The sequence below is a fragment of the Pongo abelii genome, chromosome 8, assembly GCF_028885655.2.
Source record: "Pongo abelii isolate AG06213 chromosome 8, NHGRI_mPonAbe1-v2.0_pri, whole genome shotgun sequence".
NCBI classification, from domain to species: Eukaryota; Metazoa; Chordata; class Mammalia; order Primates; family Hominidae; genus Pongo; species Pongo abelii.
The window spans coordinates 91,769,488-91,791,071 of NC_071993.2; the positions used below are offsets into that span (position 1 = coordinate 91,769,488).

Here is a 21,584-nt window from a genome sequence, read left to right on the forward strand (position 1 = left end):
GACAATCTGCAATAAAATCTTAAATAGTCCCAATAACATTACAAGCAATTCGGACTTCTCTATATGTCCAAATGCTCCTCTATATGTCCATGCTTTCATGATGTCTCTGAATATTTATCTTCCCTCTGGAGAAAAGACAACTCCAAATGACTTTATGCTGAGCTTGAAGCGTCTGTGGTCAAATGGTGAACTGGCATCATCATTTCCATTTTACAGATAAACTTAAGAGAGTACTGAGAGATAAACCAAGAGTGTTGAAAGTTCAAGGGCCCTGCCACTATCTTACAGAAGCAAAACTAAAGAGAGAGTACCAAGAGATAAACTGAGAGGGTGCTGAGGGTCCAAGTGCCCTGCCAGTATTTCCCAGAAGTGAGGCTGGAAATGAAACAGAAGCCTACACTGCTTTCTGCTAGGATGTGCTAAGTAAATGCTCTCCCTAACCTTAAATAGCATTTGTCTCTGTTATTAGCAGCTGTTAGTGAAGACACTAATCTTAACCACATTTCCCTTGTCATTTTATTTGTTCATTTACCAAGAAATGATGTGATGGTATTATTATTATCATTATTATATTTTTTCTTTGCGACAAAGTTTTGCTCTTGTTGCCCAGGCTGGAGTGCAATGGCATGATCTCGGCTCACTGCAACTTCTGCCTCCCAGGTTCAAGTGATTCTCCTGCCTCAGCTTCCCAAGTAGCTGGGATTACAGGCACCTGCCACCACACCTGGCTAATTTTTGTATTTTTTTTAGTAGAGACGGGATTTCACCATGTTGACCAGGCTGGTCTTGAACTCCAGACCTCAGGTGATCCACCTACATTGGCCTCCCAAAGTTCTGGGATTACAGGCATGAGCCACCACACCAGCCAATGTGATGTTATTACTTCAGGCTCACATCAACGGTATTAGCACTGGATGTCACTGTTGTTCCACGCAAACAGAACACAAGTGTGCCTCTTCCTTCGTGAATTTCAGAAATGACCCAGTTACTTAGGGAACAGCTCATCATGTACTTTGGCAGAACCACACAGTACTCCCCACCCAGCCTGGCATTGGCGTTGCTATTTTCAGATTCTAAATCTAATCTATTCCAAGAGCAAGAGTCCAGGGAAAAGGCCATTAAATGTCTGAGGCACAGAGTCTATACAACTTCATCTGACACTGAAATTACTAGAAAGGTCTATTTGCGAGCAAAAATTTCTGTCCTTGCTATATATTTTATTTTTTAAAAAACCTTAATACTTTAAATGCAAATATGAATCGAATGAATTTCATCATTATCCCATGAAGAGTTCCAGAAGGATTTCTTTGGTGAATGAAACACAAATATTAACTATTGCTTCTTCTCCCACTCACTTCATAACCATGTAACAGCCAGTTATCAAGGCTACAAAAGGTCTGAGTCTGACCTTCTAACTTGCTCTTGGACATAAGCAAGCACAGCAGGCAATGTATTTCAAGGCAATTACGGGCATAACTCGAGTATTTACAGGATACGGCATTGTAATATAACTATCTTTTTGGTATTTCCGAGGTAACACTTAAATCCTGCAACAGTGGTGGCCCATCAGTGGTGGGAAAAGACCAATTGCTCCTGAGGGTGGAAAATAATCTTGCAGTTCAAGTTAGTGAAAGATGGGCATTTCTTCTTCCATTATATTCAAAGTGGAATAAGTGTGCTGCAGCTTTTTTTTTTCCTTTTCATGATTTCCTCATAATAATGTTGCGGTTACTTTAGCAGGGGGTGGAAAACTGATAAGTGTAATTGCTGTAATCACAGGATGTATAGGATGTAAATATTTGCAGGGCAATTAAAAACTATTTGCCTCTTTAGCTTCTTAAAATAAGAGGCACATCTGAGCAGCAAACAAGTGGAGAGTTTAAGAAAACAAGCAGAAAAGATTTTTAAGTGGCAAGAATATGAGATGATTTATCAAGCATTCATTTTGTGGTCTGGTCAGATATGAACGTTGGGGGGAAAAGAGCAAAATATTGTGGATCAGGAAAATTGTGTCATCAAATAACTAAAAATAAATCTCAGAAGAACACCCCAGGGTTATAAATGATCACAGTGTGTGGCATTGTCAATTATCCTCTCAAGCTGGCACATTGTTTAGGAGGATGTCTAACTGCCAAGTTGTTATTGTAACAAGCCAACGGGCTTGCCTCATTCATTAAATACATGAAGGATGGTAGTCAAAATAAACCATGCCAGTTGACCACCATCCAAAGTGGCAGTTTTTCTTTGAGAATAAGCTTTTCTTTTTCACTCTTGCCTGATTCATATGTAAATACTTTCTATTTCTCCTAATGTTCCAAGAAACATTTTGATTGTATTTGACTCATATCTGCTAAATTTCTGTACATATTATTATCTTTACTACCAGTAGGGATAGTGAAAAAAGTAAATTCTACATTGTGTTGATGAGAGTTTGTATAAGGTAGGAAAGAAGGGGGTTGAACAGCATACAGATACTTCTACAGCCAGGTTAACATTTACACACGCCAATTAAGTTGTACAAAAATGGTAATTTGTTATGTTCTATAATTGACCTTATCTTGCCCTCGATCCTCCATCATGCTGATTAAAAAAAAAAAAAATCCCAAACAAACAACCCTAAAACCTGATGAACAGTAACTCTGTCTCTTGTGGTTTTAAAGGCTGTCAGGTTAAAACACTCTTTTTTTTTTTTTTGAGACAAGAGTCTCACTGTGTCACCCAGGCTGGAGTGCAGTGGCAGGATCTTGGCTCACTGAAACCTCCACTTCCCAGGTTCAAGCAATTCTCCTGCCTCGGCCTTCTGAGTAGCTGGGACTACAGGCATGCACCACCACACCTGGCTAGTATTTTTTTTTTTTTTTTGTATTTTTAGGAGAGATGGGGTTTCACCATGTTGGCCAGGCTGGTCTTGAACTCCTGACCTCGTGATTTGCCCACCTCGGCCTCCCAAAGTGTTGGGATTACAGGCGTGAGCCATCGCGCCCGGACAAAACACTCTTAAGGGTAAACAATCATTTTGGATTTCTTACCTCTTCAATGCTTTTAGGATGGTATCTAGGTACATGCAATCTCGCGAGAAGAAGGAAAAGACAGCTATGATCCACAATTTGTCCTCTGCCAGCCCTGCTGACTCTGACTGATGAATAACTGGGAGGTCGTGGCATTGTTCTCTCTCCTTGCTGCATGTGTTTGCTGTAGTATCTGTGGATTCTAAAGCTAAGGTCTGTGCTCTCTGGGTAGACAGAGCTGAGTAACTGCTTCCATGAAAGTCAGCAAACTCCTCATGCTAGTGAGGCTCTGAACTTTGATTCTTTCTGGCAGCCTTGATTCTCTGAGACTTATTGCCATTTTCTTGGGGCTGTTGACCTTGCAGTGGTCTCCACACCTCGAGCACTTGATAACTCCTTGGCAGTTATGCCTAATTTCATTTAGTTATTCTGTCTTTTCATTCTCGACTCACCTACTTCTTCCCTCACATGGTCATGCTGGAATATCTGGGCCTTTTCCATATCAGGCGCAGACTGTAGACTAGGGGCTTGCTGTCCCAAGGCTACACATCTAGACCCTTTCTCTGCCTGTTACCGATCCAGCACCATGCGCCATGTTGCGCGATGTAGGAAGCAGAGCAGAAGCTTGGCTGTTCTCTGATTTCCCCTCGCGCAATACAGAATCCAGTTCAGAGTCTATCATATGCCTCTTCTCTCTAAACTTCACCCAAAGGACTTGGGCAGCTTGCTCATCCTCACCTAAATCACCTGGTTTTTACAGCCCCTCATTTTCTAATCTCAGAAGTTAAAGAGTTTTGTATTTCTATTTTCTATCCCAAGGAAACACCATCTGTTTTATCTTTCCTCACAGAGTACCATAGCAAAGCTCTAAGCCTTAAATTCTAAGTTCGATCCTTGATGTAAAAAGGAAGATTTAGGATTCGAAAAATCTATTTTTCTTAAAAAAAAAAAAAAAAAAAGCAAAACCATGACTTGGTAGATATTATCTTGCTCTGGATAAAAAAAAAATTGAATCAAATTTTTCAAACTGAAAATTGACTTCATTCTCTATCTTCTCACAAGTAATTGCAGGCATTTGAGTCTCTGGATTAAGAGTTACGAGGTAACAAAAAATGGAGAAAATCAGTTTGGTGTCTTAAAAATATATCATCTCACCTAAACTGCTTATTCAAAAACCCTCAATAGTCATCCAGTGCTTTTTGAATCTGTACAAAGCTACGTGATGCTAAAGGCCTCCACCCCTCCCAGGCCTAGCCTTTCAGGTTTCCCTCTCACTTCCGTGTAAGAGAAAAAGAGATTTAATGACTCTAAGCTAAAAGACTCACAGCTAATGAAGAGAAATAGCCAAGAGGCAGATTTTGACTAATCTAGCAGAGTCTCATTTCAGTCAAAGTTAGATTCTGAAATTAGTACTTAAGGCAAACGCTGCATTTATAAAAGTTATTCTTGAAAATTCTTTAAGTTGCCCATAAAATAATTTATTTTTTACTCTATGAAAAGCTCCAAAGATAGTATCTCTCAGTTAGTCCAATAACCAATTTTTACTCCAGAAATAGGGGAAATGCTGTATGAAAAAGATGTGTCTTCAAACTCTGCAATCATATCCAGTGATGCTCACATTATAAGGGGCACATAAACAAGGGAATAGAAAGAGAGAAAGTAATTATAGGATAAATTTGCTGTTACTAAAGAGTTATAATATTCTCTTTCTTGGAATTCTAACATAAAATGATTCATAAAATGCCTGGGCACATTCAGGATTGGATGGATATATTTTCTAGTTGGTGGATTTCTATTGTTTCCACATGTATACTAATTAAAACAATTTCAAACTTAATTTGTTAAATAACATTTCAGTCTTGCAGAGCATGCTTTTTAACATTAAACTTTGTCTGCCTCTGCATGCTAATCTTCAAAAACACTTTCTAAATCAGTCCTTGTCTGATAAATATGTCTATTTTGTTTAGCTTTTGGACTCATGTTCTACAATAATTTTGATTTTTTTCTGAGGCACAAATTGGAAGCAAGGAAAGCATGAACCCACTGGGTTTTCTTTCCTTTTTGTAAGTTTATACAAAGATGAGGCAACATGTCTTTCAGTAAGTAGATAGTAACTTCTTAATGTTTGCAGAGCCAGATGAACGAAATGATAACCTCTCTGTGGGCTAGAATGTCTGATTCCCTCTAGGAGATCTTAAAGAAAGCCAATTAGCATTAGCAGATGTGTGTGCAATGGAGAAGGTAAAAGAAAATGAGGGCAGTAGTAGCTTTTTGGAACTTGGATGGAAAAAAGATAAGATTTCTGGGGAAGGCAGATGCTGGGTTTAAGGCTTTCTGTAGAAGGTCATTAGAAAACTGTGAGATGAAGGGACAGTTACAAATTTAAGAAAGATGCATCTTATAGGACTAATACAGATACCATATACCACATATTTGTTAGGTAAACAATACTTAAGGACTGTAAGAAACAAGAAAAGCATCCTGCAAGGAGGGAAATATATATCACATTTTCTTTCATTTTGAGGTTGTACTCTGGAGCCAAACATTGTAAGAGCTTTAGGGCAAAATTTGATTCTGAAATCCTTCAGAGTTCAGTAAAACTCTCAAAATAATTGTGAACATGGTCTACATTAATGCTGTTCAATAGAAGGACAATGTGAGCCATGTAGGTAATTTTGAATTTTATAGTAACTACAAAAATAGAAGAAGCAGGTGAAATTAATTTGAGTGCTATACTTTATTCAATTCAATGCATCAAAAACATCATTTGAACAAATTATCAACATTAAAAAATATTAATGGGGTATTTTACATTATTTTGGACTAAATTTTTGAAATCTCATGTGTCTACAACACTTATAGGCTACAATACATATTGTATGGGAGTTAAATTTTCACTGGAAATATGTGATCAGGGATTACATTTCATAATATTTACAGTTGAAAAAGTAGATTCAACTACCTATGCTTTTCCAAATATACTTAAATGTTTTCCACTAACTGAAATGAGCAAAAAACAAAAGAAAAATCATTCTTTAACAGTCACATCTAATTTGCAAAATAGGTTTATCATTCTTTAGAATAATTGATTTTCCTTTGAAGCAAAACTTCATCAGTTTCTAACTATGTATATCCAAGTTAAGTAAATTCATTAACTCTTTTGTCAACTCAGTATTATCAAATTCAAAGTAGCCTTTCATAAATTGAAAAGAAACTCTAAAGTTTTGTCTGTATCAACAAAGTGTTTCTTACATTTTTTGTACTTTTTGCAGCCAAACCCAATATGACGACTACAATTAAAATCTGTATATTGTTTCATATCAGAAAAATGTATAAAATAATTACTATTGATTTGTATTTTGCAACACTTCCATTTTAACATAAATTCTCATACCTGCTTAGGTCACAAAAAAGTTTTCCTTTTCTTGAGCTTCAAGTTTATTTTTATGAAGTGTAATATTAAGTGAGAAAACACAATTTGCCCTGCTATTTTCATCTTTGTTTCTTTTGGTTTCAAAAAAATCTTGATTTGAAGTATAGAGTAAATCTTTGTAAAGTTCTTCCATGACTCATTTAATGGACATTAGCAAAGAACACAAGATTATTGAATCTGTATTGGTTTTTTTAGAGACAGGATCTCACTCTGTTGCCCAGGCTGGAGCGCGGTGGCACGATCACAGCTCATGGCAACCTTGAACTCCTGGGCTCAAGCAATCTTCCCACCTCAGCTTCCCAAGAAGCTAGGACTACAGATGCATGCTACCATGCTTGGCTAACTTTAAATTTTGTGTGTGTAGAGACAAGAGTATTGTCATGCTGCCTAGGCTGGTCTTGAACTCCTGACCTCAAATGATCCTCCCACCTGGGCCTCCCAAAGTGCTGGGATTATAGGCATGAGCCACTATGCTTGGTCCCATTGTCTTTTATAATTAGCAATAATTCATGGCCTTTGAATTTAAATTTGAATGATTTTAACCATTGCATTTATGACAATTTTCAATCTCTTAGAAAGTAGAGCACAAATAATTCCAATGTGCATTATACAGTGGAATGAAAAAATAAGGAAAACATCCCTCTCTTGTTTTAAAATGCCTGTATATTCCGATTTTTATTTAATGTGGCTGGAGTCTGAAAAATAAAAACTGATTTTTTCAGATCTATTTAAAATTTTTGCTCATGGTGGAAGTCCAAAGTATGTGTCTATACCATAATTTAATTTTCTAGGTCATGGGTTGACAGCATTCCTTTATAAATTTGAAGGTTGAAACAACTGTACCTATGGTACTGATTGTGCAGTCTCTCTTATATTCCACGACTCATCTAAAGCTAAAAAATAAAAGACTTTCAATTTTTAAAATTTTTAAATTATTTTTGATATTTCTAGAAAGAGTTTACATTCTACTCGTAATTGCTATTTTAATTGAAGATCTTTCACTTTTTATGAAATATCTTTTTTAGATTTTTTCTTATAATTATCTAAGAAAATTATCATAATTGAAACAATGTGTTTGTTTGTTTGTTTGTTTTTAGACAGGCTCTGGCTCCGTCACCCACCCAGGCTGGCGTGCAGTGGCATGATCATAGCTCGCTGCAGCCTGGAAGTCCTGTCCTCAAGCAATCCTCCCACCTATTCCTTCCAAAGTGCAGAGATTACAGGTGTGAGCAACTGCGCCTGGCCCATGAAACAACACAATTTATTTTACCTTGTATCTAAAAATGACTTTCTCTTTTTGTTCAGGAATTCAAACCATTTTATGACTTGTCAAACTCTGATTCTGTTAAAAAATTATTTAAACATTTTTCTTTAAAGATCAAATTATAATTTTATGTGACTAAATTTGTCAATTTTTATGACTGTTGAGAAAAAAATTATCAAACTTACTACACATTTCCTAAACACTGTCCACTTTATTATCTTAACTTTTTTACATGAGCAAGCAGCTTTTTGTTTTAATATGACAACAAAGCGTAATTGCCCCTCATCATTACTATTTGACCTATGTTTTTCTTTTTTTTTTTTACTGTGACTATCAAAATACTAGCATCTTCATTTTCAACTGATTCTGCATCTGATGCATTCCTTTATTTTGCATTTTGAAATTTTGCTTATACTAATTTTAACTAAAAAATAATTTAATTACAATATCCTTAAAATATTTCAGCTTAATTAACAATTATAATTTGTATAAGTATCACTGTGACTCCTGCTGCCTGCATAAAAAATTCATATAAACACATTACAAAAATCATCTCAACTGCATCAAATCCATTGATGCTGACAAAATGCACTATAGTTAAAGTGAAATATAGTTCTACCAAAACAATAAAGCTATATTGAACAGAAAAAATATTTTACACTGCTTAAGTTTTTAAATTTAAGTTACTTAAAATCAAATCAAATAAAAAATTCAGTTTCTCAGTCTCCACAATTCCTCAGTCATATTTTTAAGTGCTCAATAGTTGCTTATGGCTAATGGCTCAAACCCAGAAGAAGATAAAAAATGCATATTGTTATCTGTATTTTATGTGTGATGGGGGAGGGGCATAATTCTCACTCCCCTCTCTCCACTTCCTACTGCCTGCCTACCAAATTGTTGAGGTGTTTGTTGTTGTTTTTTTTTTTTTGAGACAGAGTTTCTCTCTTGTCGCCCAGGCTGGTGTGCAGTGGCATGATCTCGGCTCACTGCAACCTCCGCCTCCCGGGTTCAAGCGAGTCTCCTGCATCAGCCTCCCAAGTAGCTGGGATTACAGGCATGTGCCACCACGCCCGGCTAATTTTTTTATTTTCAGTAGAGACAGGGTTTCACCATGTTGGCCAGGCTGGTCTTGAACTCCCGACCTCAGGTGATCTGCCTGCCTCGGCCTCCCAAAGTGCTGGGATTATAGGAGTGAGCCACCGCGCCTGGCCCTGGAGTTGTTATTTTGATGGAAGCAGCTTCCAGAACTGATTAGACCACAATTTATTAGTCTCAAGGTCATTCTCTGCTGAATGTTCCTGTACATTGGTGTGGCTCTCTTTCTTAGACCTTGCTCCTACATTTTCTGCTGTTTACCTATCTCCATAGGGAAAAGTGACCCAGAGCACAGCCCCTGAAAGCAGGCCAGCAATCCTGAGCTCTCATCTGCTCATAGAAGGTCAGAGGAATTTAGACTTTTAGACAAGCTCATGCAGCTCATCTTGGCAACCAATTCGTGGAAAAAATAGGGGCTTAAATGAAGGCAGAGCTCCACTTAGCCCTTGAGACCAAATAATTGGCAAATGTTCAGTTTTCCAGCAAGCTCGAAATTGGGGGTGATTAGCAGCTAGTTAACCTTCAAAGAAGGGAGGGGGGACTTGTTTATCATTTGCATTCGCCTCTTGTGACTTTTTTCCTCAGGAACTTCACGGGATCGGGGTTGTTAGGCAAAAACAGGACTCAGTAATCCTAGATTTCCTTGCTAAATATCATCTAATTATAGACCAGTGACACAATTATTTGCACAAATTACCATTTTACTTTAATCTTGAGTTGCATTGCCATCTTTTTTGTAATGACCCTGGAGAAAAAGGAAAATGTTTTAAGAAACTGATATATGTATACTTGGCAGAGGACTGCATCCTTATCGAGATAATAGTATTAATCACAATGACAAATTTTGAGGTCATATAGAATTAATAAGAATATTAATTCTTAACTCTTGTCTTAAGCCAGAATCAGGAAGGTTCCTTGAAGAGTTACATTTGACTTGCAAACATCTCATACATTTGAACAGAGGTGGTACGGTTTCAGTATTCCATATCCACCCTGAGGCCTATTGTTGAACCCTCTTGCTCCAGACAATAATTAATCTGTCCTGAGCCGCCACTGCCACCTGGTGGTAGTGTAAGGAACCATCTGATACAAAATTGCCTACTTAACTTTCTACATTCCACTTGCCTCTCTCTTGTCTTTTTCTATCTGGCCTCGGTTAATTCCTTCTATGCCAATTCTCATCACATACACTGAAAGAATCATAGTGTGGTGGCTAAAAGTATAACTCTAGAGCTCACTTCTCCTCTCCACCCCTCTGGCCTTGGACAAGCTGCTTAACATTTTGTCCTTCAAGTGCCTAATTGGTAAAACGGTAGTAATAACTTCTACCTCCTAAAGTTGTTTTAGAGAATCAGTCATGTAATTCATGTATGTACTGTGATAAAAAATCTAGTGGCTAGCATACAAAAAATGCTCAATTCATAACAAATGGCAGCTATTATTATACACATGCACGCATCCTTTGTAGCTACCTTCATACTTCCCCTCTTCTCTTCCAATTTTGGTTATTTTTCCATCTCCCTCAAATCAATCCAAATCGTATCTGATAAATGTCTTATTATTGCAAGTGATAAGAAATTGACTATTTCAGTGAAAAGGAAATTGATTTGCTTTTTTTTTAAAAAAAATTGTGTTTTGAGGGTCTTGTTCTGCCGCTCAGGCTGGAGTTCAGTAGCACGATTATGGCTCACTGTAGCCTTGAACTGCCTGGCTCAAGCAATCCCCCCACCTCAAAAAGGACTTGAAAGTCCCAGCCTTTCAAGTATCTGGGACTATTGGTGTGCACCATCACATCATGCTCAGCTTTTGCTTTTTTTTTTTTTTCTTTTTGGAGAGATGGGGTTTCCCTATGTTGTCCAGGCTCCTGTTTGGAACTTGTGAGCTCAAGCCATCCTCTTGCCTTGGCCTCCCAAAGTGTTGGTGTTACAGGCGTGAGCCACCGTGCCTGGCCTGATTTGTTTTGACATGAAATTAAATGTTATGAACACAATGTGTAAAGCTCCTGTAAATGACCAGAAGAGCCATTTAGAATCCTAGCAAAAATCCTGATTTGCTCCCTAACTTCTAGCAAAAATCACTTTTAAAAAAATCATTAGCTGTCAAAAAATTAAAAACATCTTATTCCAATTTGTCTTCCTCTTTTGAAAAATCAATGATTTAAAAATATTTGAATTACACAAACACTAAACAAACAATTTCTTGTTGTAAAACCTTTAAACCAGAGATAATGCAACAATTCTCTTTGACTCCCTTCTCCTACAAATCCACTAGCTGCCTCAGAGATTAAGACTAGCCCTTTGGTATATATATTTTTTCTAAGTCTTTTCCCATGCGTTTTTCCATTGTCTCAAGTGTTTAAAAAATTCCTAACTTATTCTGGACACTTCTTTCTTGGTCATTCTCACACATGGTGTCCAATTCTCTGACCCTGTAATAGCCACTTACAAATGTCCCCAGGAGATGGATGGCAGGGATCTGCCATCAGCATAGATGTGCAGTCCAGGCTGGGCACTGTGGCCCATGCCTGTAATCCCAGCACTTTGGGAGGCTGAGGCAGGCGGATCACTAGGTCAAGAGTTTGAGACTAGCCTGACCAACATGGTGAAACCGTGTCTCTACTAAAAATACAAAATTAGTCCAGCGTGGTGGCACGCACCTGTAATCCCAGCTACTCAGGAGACTGAGGCAGGAGAATCGCTTGAACCTGGGAGGCGGAGGTTGCTGTGAGCCGATATCGCACCACTGTACTCCAGCCTGGGCAACAGAGCGAGACTCCATCTAAAAAAAAAAAAAAAGTGCAGTCCAAGGCCCTTCCACTCCACTCGTTGGTCCCATTGACAGCCTTCCTCCTTTAAATTTGAGGACTCTCATCTTCTTGATCCTTTCTGTCTAGACCCAGTTTAACTAGACTTTATGAGCAGAAAATGGTCTCTTCAAGCATGAATCTAAACCTTTCTGACCTGGATATAGGTCAGCAGTTTCTTTGAATTTCTGCTTCTGTTTCCCTATGGGCTGAGAATGCCTTAGGGATTAAGAGAGACAAATATAAATAATCCAAAGGATTATTATTTTGAGATGTTATTCTGTCACATATTTATTTGTGCTTATGTGGAAAGACTTTAAAGAGTTTGTGGAAAATGGAATTAAAAGATAAAAATAAAAACATAAACTTTGTTTCTCAACATAAGCTCCATAAAGTTCCAGACACTCTTGAAAGGAAAAAAAATCAGCCACTTAGTCCATTCCTAAAGAAGTGAGCATTCTGAAATTTAACCCTATCAATGCAGTCTTTTGACATGATTAACTGAAGAAAAATGGGTGCCCTGTAAAGATTTTTTTTAAGATTAAGAAACAAAAAGAAGTCAGAAGAAGCCAAATCACAACTGTAGGGTGAACGCCTCATGATTTCCCATTGAAATGCTCACAAAATTGCCCTTGTTTGATGAGAGGATTCTCCGGTGAAGCTTTCCTGGGCATTTTTCTGCTCTTTGGCTTTCTCAAAACTCTCGCAGAATAAGCAGATATTCATTGTTCTTTGACCCTTTAGAAAGTCAACAAGCAAAATGCCTTGAGCATCCCCAGAAATTGTTGCCATGACCTTTGCTCTTGATCAGTCTGCTTTTGCTGTGACTGGACCACTTCCACCTCTAGGTAGCCATTGCTTTGATTGTGCTTTGTCTTCAGGATCATACTGGTAAAGCCACATTCCATCTTCTGTTACAGATCTTTGAAGAAATGCTTTAGGGTCTTGATCCCGTTTGATTAAAATTTCTACTGAAAGCTCTGCTCTTGTCTGCATCTGTTTTGGGTGCATTGGTTTTAGTACCTATTGAGTGGAAAGTGTGCTCAATTAGTTTTTCAGTCAGAATTGCATAAACTGAACAATTGAGATGTCTATATTGTTGGCTAATGTTTCTGCTGTTGTCAGTCTTTGTTAGTTAGGACCCAAACAAGGTGATTTTTTTTTTCCTTAAAAATCGATGTGGATGGTCTGCTGCTGTGGGCTACATCTTCAACATCATCTAGTTCCTTTTTAAAGCAAGTTATCCACTTATAAACTGATTATTTATTTGGGACATTATCCCCATAAACTTTTGGTAAAATAGCAATGATTTCATCATTCTTCCACCCGAGCTTCAACATAAATTTGTTTGTTCTTGTTTCAATTTTAGCATAATTTATGTTGCTCTGATAGGGGCTTTTTTCACGCTGATGTCTTATCCTTCTTAGTACTTCAAACTAGATCCTGTTCAGATATGTTGTAACTAGTTAATATGAGTTTATTTTGGTGCAAAAAATTTTAAAACTCCATGGCTAATTTTTAAAATAATATGCATTTTTTGTGAATTTTTTGAAGACTCTTCCTACAGTAAATAAGTATATAGTTTTGTTTTAATTTACCTTTTTTCCACACAAATGTCATCACCATGTAGGTAATATTTGTAAGATTTTTAAAAATTTATCAATAATCTTGAAATAAATTTTAAAATATTTATTACATGAAATAACTAAAGAGTTTCCAAATTAACTAAGAAGTTCACAAATTAGAAAATAAATGTTAAACAGTACTTAAAAATGTTCCTTTTTTACTATTAGTTCTAATGTGTCAAATTTAGCATTTTTAGTCAACTTTGCCATGTACCAACTTTGCCATGTACCAACTTTCACACTGTTAACTTATAAATGAACTTTATCAACATACTTTTAAAGTGGTTACCTTCCGTATTTACATTGAAAATGTTTTTTGAACTTATTTTTACTTATTTCCTCAAAAAATTACTTGCCCTTGAAATTTCTCATATGGTATGATTCCAAAATAACAAAAAGCAAGCAAACAGACAAACCTTAGAATGCATAATTGTATTTTACATCTTTCATAAGTGGCTTAAAATAAAATTTAATCTTTCAACATATAAATTTATGCATAATTTTTAAAAACACATGGTTGGTCACTGTCTCTTGTGGTAAATTATATCTAAAGACTTTCCCCATTCAGAATTATTTGTAAATCAAATGACTAAGTTGTCTAGGTCCGATTGAAATTAAAAATAAAAATATATTATAGTTTAGATTGAATATATATTTAATTTCTACTTCTTGTAATCCTTGTTATATATACAGCCAGTAACTGAAGGCAATCATTATCATAGATTAATACTAAAAGGCAAATTTTCTTGAGTACTAATCAACATATAAAAACTACTATAGTACTGTATGTATTTGGGGTAATCCACAAACCTATATTCCATTTGCATACAATTATAATTCCATCATTAACAAAATTCACAGTGTGTAGCTAAATAACTAGAATGAATGGCTTTCCAACACTTTGGAATTTCCTTTTGGAACAATATTTGAAAATGTCATATAATCTCCCATTGCAAGTGTGAACTTTTGCCAAGCCAAAAAATAAAATGCTATAAAAAATGAGATCCAACTGTGTTTTAAAATATTTTTGAAGAAAAGGGAAATATTAATCCAATCATCCTTTAAATGGTATTGGGTTTGTAAAAATAGGGTCGGGGGGTAGATTTTATGTCAACGGTTGCTATGTTGATAATAATAGTAAGTTGTGTTCATTTTCTTATTAAGGTATCAGTACTTCACTTCATTAGTTTTCTAATAAACTCAATACTGCATATGAAATATTTAAAAAGTCAAAGATTTGGATCCCTGGCATTATATAAAGTCTTTGAACATCTACCTGAAAAATGTTTATATAAAACAGATTCACAGAATTCCTTCTTATATAAACAGCCCACATCCATGTTACATACCCATTCTCTCCTAGCATTCATTGGTGAGGGCTGGACAAGTCAGGAGGAGGAAAGAAAAAGGATAAATGAAAGGAAGAAATATTGTTTTGTTTTGCTTTGTTTTTTATACTATCATAGTACTGAAAATACCTCTGGACTTAATTTGGGCAAGGAAATTGTTTTGGGGCTAGTCGGTAAGTTAAATATTTATCCGGAGTATGTAATCACCCACTTTTTTATTTTTGCATTTTTATTCTTGGCACAGTTAGCACCTTGCCAGCATCTCTTGATACGGTCACAACGTAAGCACTTTCATAATCTCATTTTTGCAATTACTATCTCTCCTTCCTAGGTAAGTGGTTTAAAAAAAATGCATGCTGTGCATTTGTGGACTCTGTGTCTCTCTCATGGGTTAATTGGTTTACATGCAGTTTTTGTGGTTAGCCACTTAACTCTGAAGCTGTTTTTTACCTCATGATTCATGACATCCTTTTCACTATATCAGGTTTTGGAGCAATTGTTCTAGTGTGGTTGAGCATGCAATTATCTTCTCATCATTTCTGTTTTTGTCCCTCATCCTCAACCCTTTTGAATTCTTGCTAAAGATAAAAGAAGGAGTTCAAAATTAATGTAAAAATGGTATCTGCAATATAGGCTAAAAGTAGAAATGCCTGTAAATTCAAATATTAACCATTTTGGCTATTCTGGGAACTCTAAGATATCATGTAAATGTGATGATGTGGAGAATTGCAGTATAATTTTTATGGTTACTTTTTTAAAATTTCTTTTCAGATGTCAGGGTCATTGTGAAAGAACATAAAAATCTGCATATCCAAATGCAATGTTGATATCAAGTCAGCCACTATTTTTTATTAATACACACACAGTTTTCAATTTTCTGCGGGGTGCTATGGATGATATAATATCAACAGAGGATAAGGATTGTGACAGAGAGTATGAGGGCCAAGCACGTGAGTCTGTCCCTAACTGCTCTGGAGGATTCCAGTTTCTGCCCTTTATTTTCTCAAAAATGTCTGCTTCGTATGATTGCAGGGAGGATGAAATAGTTTTGTTTAGCACATCGACAGCACCTTCAACAAAGAAAGCTCACAACCAGGTAGCTGTTATCTTATTACAAAGCAATCCATTGGCAAAGGCTGACCTGCATGGGCTGGATTATAAAAGCATAGATATTTGGAAATAGAAAGGCTTTTGAGAGCAGTGATCATCAAGAAAGCTTTCATGGCCTTTGGGATAGACTTTAATTGAAGAAAGTAGAAACTGGTATGAAGGGGAATGAGAACAAATCTAGAAGGTAATTTATCTAGAGAAACTAAAGAAACTCATTTGATAAGGAAGGATGGTTAGTGCGGTGAGTAATGGGATATGGGATGGCAAAAAATGAAGATCAAAAATGGAGGGAGTTAAATTTTGTGTATTTGCCAATGTAGTTATAAAATATAAATTTAGAGACTCTTTAGAAAGGGGAAATCTGTCCTTTTCCTTCCTAAGGCAGTCCCAATGTATTTGAACTAGAGACTCAAGATCATTGATCTAAAATCATTCCTAAGGATTTTGCTTGTTTATATCTGGATAACTGTGAGGTTACCTTAACAATCAGCTTGCTAAGATGAAGAATATTTCAAGAGAATAATATTTAGCTATTTTAGAACACTGGCCTTAAAAATAAAAGGAAAAGATGTTCTGAGGTGTAAGGAAGAGAGATATAGAAAAAATGGGATGCTGAGGTTTTTTTTTCCATTTTTCTTTTTTTTTTTCTTTTGAAATGGAATCTCACTCTTGTCGTCCAGGCTGGAGTGCAATGGCGCAATCTGAGCTCACTGCAACCTCCGCCTCCCAGGTTCAAGTGATTCTCCTGCCTCAGCCTCCTGAGTGGCTGGGATTACAGGCATCTGCCACCACGCTCAGCTAATATTTGTATTTTTAGTACAGATGGGGTTTCACCATGTTGGTCAGGCTAGTCTCGAACTCCTGACTTCAGGTGATCCACCCATCTCAGCCTCCCAAAGTGTTGGGATTACAGGCATGAGCCCACTGCGCCCGGCTGATGCTGAGTATTTATAGGGACATATGGATTGTCATGGCGGTGGAACCTAAAACAGAATGTGAGATCTAAAATAAGGAAGTCTGTTTGTGCTATCTTTGCAGGGCTTTCTTTGTTCCTAATGTCTCATTCTCTTTTCAAGATCAATTTTTCTTAAAAATATATACATACCCTTATCATCTCAAAATCTTAAAAAGATTGAAATAACCTCTGCAAATGTCTTTTAATTTTGCGTACAAATCAGAGTCTGTGAAAGAGACAGCACCCAGTACCTTCTGGCCGTTTTGGCACTGCCTGGCCAAAAGTTGATTCACTGCTTACAGAAGGTTAGACCAGTGGATACCTGGAAGTCTCCTCACTGCTTCAACAGCATACTTCACTAAATGACTGGCTAGACAGGCTGGTTTTTCATTGAAGTACCAGCCATGTATACATCATTCTTTTCCTTCCTGAAACAGAGAAACTCTTGTGTAAACATGGGCCAAGTCCAAAGTCCATGTGAGGGGTGTCTCCTGTTATTCAGACATCCATTACTTGGATAGTGTAGCCAATAGTTCTGGAAAACCATCCTACCGTATTTATGTTTGTTCTTTCCAGAGTAGATCAATGCACAACAAACAGCAAGTGGTTTAATAACAGAATGCAATTCTAAAAATAATAAACAGCTTACCTGCTCAAAACTCTCTTACCAAATGACATGAAAAGGATCTGAAACTTATGTCCACTTCTAAATGAAGGCATTGACTTTAGAAATCTGAAAAGACGCATGTGTTATTTATGAGTGTAACACAATCACCCATAACTACTTTGGCAGGATGAAACCCTAAATAATGGGATCTCGGACAGGTTAGTTTTGTTCAAAGAGATTGAAGCAGGGGATGTCTAGGGTATGATGAACTATTCAGGGACTCTGGGATGGAATCACAGTGCACTACAATCTCTCAGAAAGAAGAAGTCCTATGAAACCATTTGGATGGGGAAACAATGTTCATTGTAGCAGTATTCACAATAATTAAGACGTGGATTCAACCTAAATGCCCATTAATGACAAATTGAATAAAGAAAATGTGGTACACATACACCATGAAATACTATATAGCCATGAAAAAGAACAAGATCATGTCTTTTGCAGGAATAGAGGCTGTTATCCTCAGCAGACTAACACATGAACAGAAAACTAAATACCACATGTTCTCACTCTGAAGTGGGAGCTAAATGATGAGAACTTATGAACACAAAGAAGGAAACAAGAGACACTGAGGTCTAGTTGAGGGTGGAGGGTGTTGTAGAGATTATTACATCACCCAGGTATTAAGCCCAGTACTTAATAATTATCAACAAACCCCTATGACATGAGTTTACCTATGTAACAAACCTTCACATGCACCTCCAAACCTAAAATAAAAGTTAAAAAAAAGAAAGTTGTATGTAGAATATATTTATAAAATATTTTGTCCATTTCCAAGCTAGTACTTTTGTATAAACTTATTTTGTACTGCTCTATTAAGATGGATAAACACCAAATTTTATACAATTTTGGTCAAGAATATACTTGAATAAAATGCTATGAATACTATTGGCAATATATCCAAAGTATTTTTATTTTTTAAAATAGCAATGCACAGATCTGGGAAAATTAGTCTTATAATGCCTATCCTCAGAAATACTTTAAGCCTTTAGAAAAAGATATGTGTTTAGCTGGATAAAGTAATATGATTGAGGTCATTATATGATTCTACAAAAAGTTATAATAGACTATTTCATCAATAACAAATACAGGTTTTCTTCATTTCTTTAAATATTTAATTATTGTTCTAAAAAATGGGTAGTATAGGAAACAGGAGGATATTGAATTTTGTGTATTTTCCAATGTAGTTATAAAATCTTTAATATAAATTTAGAAATTATTTAGAAAGGAAAAAATCCATCTCAACATGAAATATCCAGTTTTTCTTTGTGTCTATCTAAACATAAATGAGTGTAGTTTTACTTTATATTCAGAAGAAAACACTTTCTTTGATTGATTTCTCCAACAGAGAATATACAAAAGAATTTTATAAGTTTTCAAAGTTTACCAACAAACTATTTAGTGTACAAATCTTGGCAGTCTCAAATAAAATAAAACGATATATGTTTATTTAAGCCATTGCAGGACAGAAAGACATAACGTGAATATAAAAAATTAACCAAAAAGCAAGCTAAACAATATTAAACATTTCAGAATAACAATGTTGCCAAATCATATTTCACTGAGAGTTCTAAACCACAGTCATTGACTTTGCCTACTTCAGGGTATGAAATATTTTTATGGATGCCAATCCACCCTCATGGCTAACCACATCACTTAGTACTTTTAGATGTTGGATCAAATGAGGCAGAGGAAGAAGACATTGAGATCACTCATCATAAATCCCTAGTTTTCAGAAGGGCATTTGTTTGAAAAACAAAGGGAGGTGTGAAAGTGTAGCTCCGACCCTTCAGAATCCACTGGTAGAACTTGTCAAAATTTCAAAAGAACTGTTTTATTTCCAAAGCTGATGTTCCAAAACCAGACCAAGTTGGATATACTTTTAAAAAATCCAAAGAAAGCACATGCAAATTAGAGGTTACCCAATGTTACAAACTTAGCCAAAGAACTTGCTGTAGGTTACATAATTTGTGTCTTGTGTTTTTGTCTACCAAGTGCTGAAAAATGCTCTGGAACACCTCTTTTTTTCTCTTTATGGTAACTTTAAAGGAAGTTTTTCTGGGGGAACATGGTATAGTTTATAATCAGCATTACATCTTGTATTTTAAGACTGATTGGTAACATTCGAAGTACTGGCAGTGGCACCCAATTGCTAGAGTATATACTGTGGACGTTTGTAGAAAACAAGTATTCTTGGAATCTCATGGGTAGTCTGTGAAATCTATTAAATTATATTGCTCATTTTTTAATAGATATTAAATCCTCTTGTAACATGTCCTTTGCAGAGACATGGATGAAGCTGGAAACCATCATTCTCAGCAAACTATTACAAGGACAGAAAACCAAACACTGCATGTTCTCACTCATAAATGGGAGTTGAACAATGAGAACACATGAACAGAGGGAGGGCAACATCACACACCAGGGCCTGTTGGGGAGTGGTGGTTGGGGGAGGGATAGCATCAGGAGAAATACCTAATGTAAATGACGAGTTGATGGGTGCAGCAAACCAACATGGCACATGTCTATCTATATAACAAAACTACATGTTGTGCACATGTACCCTAGAACTTAAAGTATAAAAAAAATAGATATTAAGTGATAGATTGGCCTTTACTTCTTATAATGCACTTGTAATAGAGAATTATATGTCATATATATGTAACTTGACAAAATGACAAAATAACTATTGTAAGGATCAAAACTAAAAGCTGAGTGCATCCTTCCCCAAATTCTCTGGTGCACTTTCAACTATTGTAGAACATTCCTATAAAGGTTTATTTTTAATAGCGGGGGGAGGGGGAATACTGTACAGATATCTGAATAGAATTTGTGTAATAAATCCTTCAGGTCATGAATAACTTTCTTTAGAGTCATATAACTATTAACTTTTAGAGTTAGAAAGGATATTAATGACAACTTAACCCAATCACTATATTTTAATACATGATATAGCTGAAGTCCAAAGATATGATGAACTTATCAAACATCAAAATATTAGTAAATAAAAATAATATTCATAACCATTATTGCAATAAACCTTTAATTGCTTTAAAAAATTTCTATTATTGCTCCAAATGTGTCCAATGAATTAACTTATATAATCTTTTCAACATTTTTATAAGGATGAGTACAAATATTGTCCCCACTTTCTTTTTTTTGAGACAGGGCCTCACTCTGTCATCAGACTAGAGTGCAGTGGCATGATTGTGGCTCATTGTAGCCTCAACCTCCCAGGCTCAAGTGATTCACCCACTTGAGCTTCCCAAGTAGCTGGGACTACAGGTGTGTACCACCACGCCTGGCTAATTTTTGTATTTTTTGTAGAGATGGGGTTTCACCGTGTTCCCCAGGCTGGTCTCAAACTCCTGATCTCAAGTGATCCACCTGCCTCCACCTCGGCCTCCCAAAGTGCTGGGATTACAGGCATGCAACACCATGCCCAGCCTGTCCTATTTTATAGATTGGAAAACTGAGATGCAGAGAAATCAAGTAATATGCTAATTAGTGGCAAAGATAAGGTTCATTTTTAGGTCAATGATTCAAAAGAATACTTCTGATATTTATATTATATTGAAGATTAGTTCATTAAATTCATGAAGATTTAATTGAATCTGAGTTACTTACATAACGCAGAGGGGAGAGTGCCCTAAATAATGACAACTGACCTCAAATCAATAATTTGATTTAAGAAGGCATTATAAATATCACTTTTGCAGATTCAGTTTTCTAAAGATTTTCAATTAAGAAATATGTTTGAGTGAATATGCTGTAAGCATGGTACAATTCTTGGCAATATATAAAGATGATAATTTTTCTTAAAGTCAAAGTCAGTTTGAATTCCTATCTAGTGATCATGTGGAAGGAAGAGATAACATATTGAGAAGCTGAGAGAAAAAAAATGACAAACATAGAGATGACACTGTATTTATTTATATATTGATAGGACAAATATTAAGAAACGCTTATATTTTCTATTTCATATTGTCACAAGTAAGGTGATCTGACTTTTGAGATAACAGCTTAATTTATGATTTTTCCAAGCACTATTAGCTTATTCAGAAAAAATATGTTCTGTTTTTAAAAGTTTGAGAAAACATACTAAATTCAATGCAAAATACTGCTGCTTGACATATATAATTTTTGTGTATCTTGAATCAGTATGCTTCACAGAGTATATATTTAGACGTGATACTTTAATCAGTTTTATTGATGGACAGATACTGATTTTAACTTCAGTGATATTTACTACTCTTTGGCTTGGCTTGGTTTTAC

The 21,584-nt window shown here is 36.0% G+C and overlaps 1 long non-coding RNA gene across 4 annotated transcripts in view; it reads right to left on the reverse strand.

The window, feature by feature from the left end:
- The window catches only part of LOC103891686 (uncharacterized), a 252,316-nt gene that overhangs the window by 84,911 nt on the left and 145,821 nt on the right, over nucleotides 1-21,584 (reverse strand). Inside the window, exons 4-5 of one of the 4 annotated variants that reach the window (XR_010141583.1) lie at nucleotides 17,292-17,375; nucleotides 5,735-12,626 (exon numbers count right to left, since the gene is read on the reverse strand). The exons of the other annotated variants lie outside the window; for them this stretch is intronic. This is a non-coding gene — a long non-coding RNA (uncharacterized LOC103891686). Of the gene's footprint in view, nucleotides 1-5,734; nucleotides 12,627-17,291; nucleotides 17,376-21,584 lie in introns of those variants that run through there. 4 annotated transcript variants of the gene reach the window in all.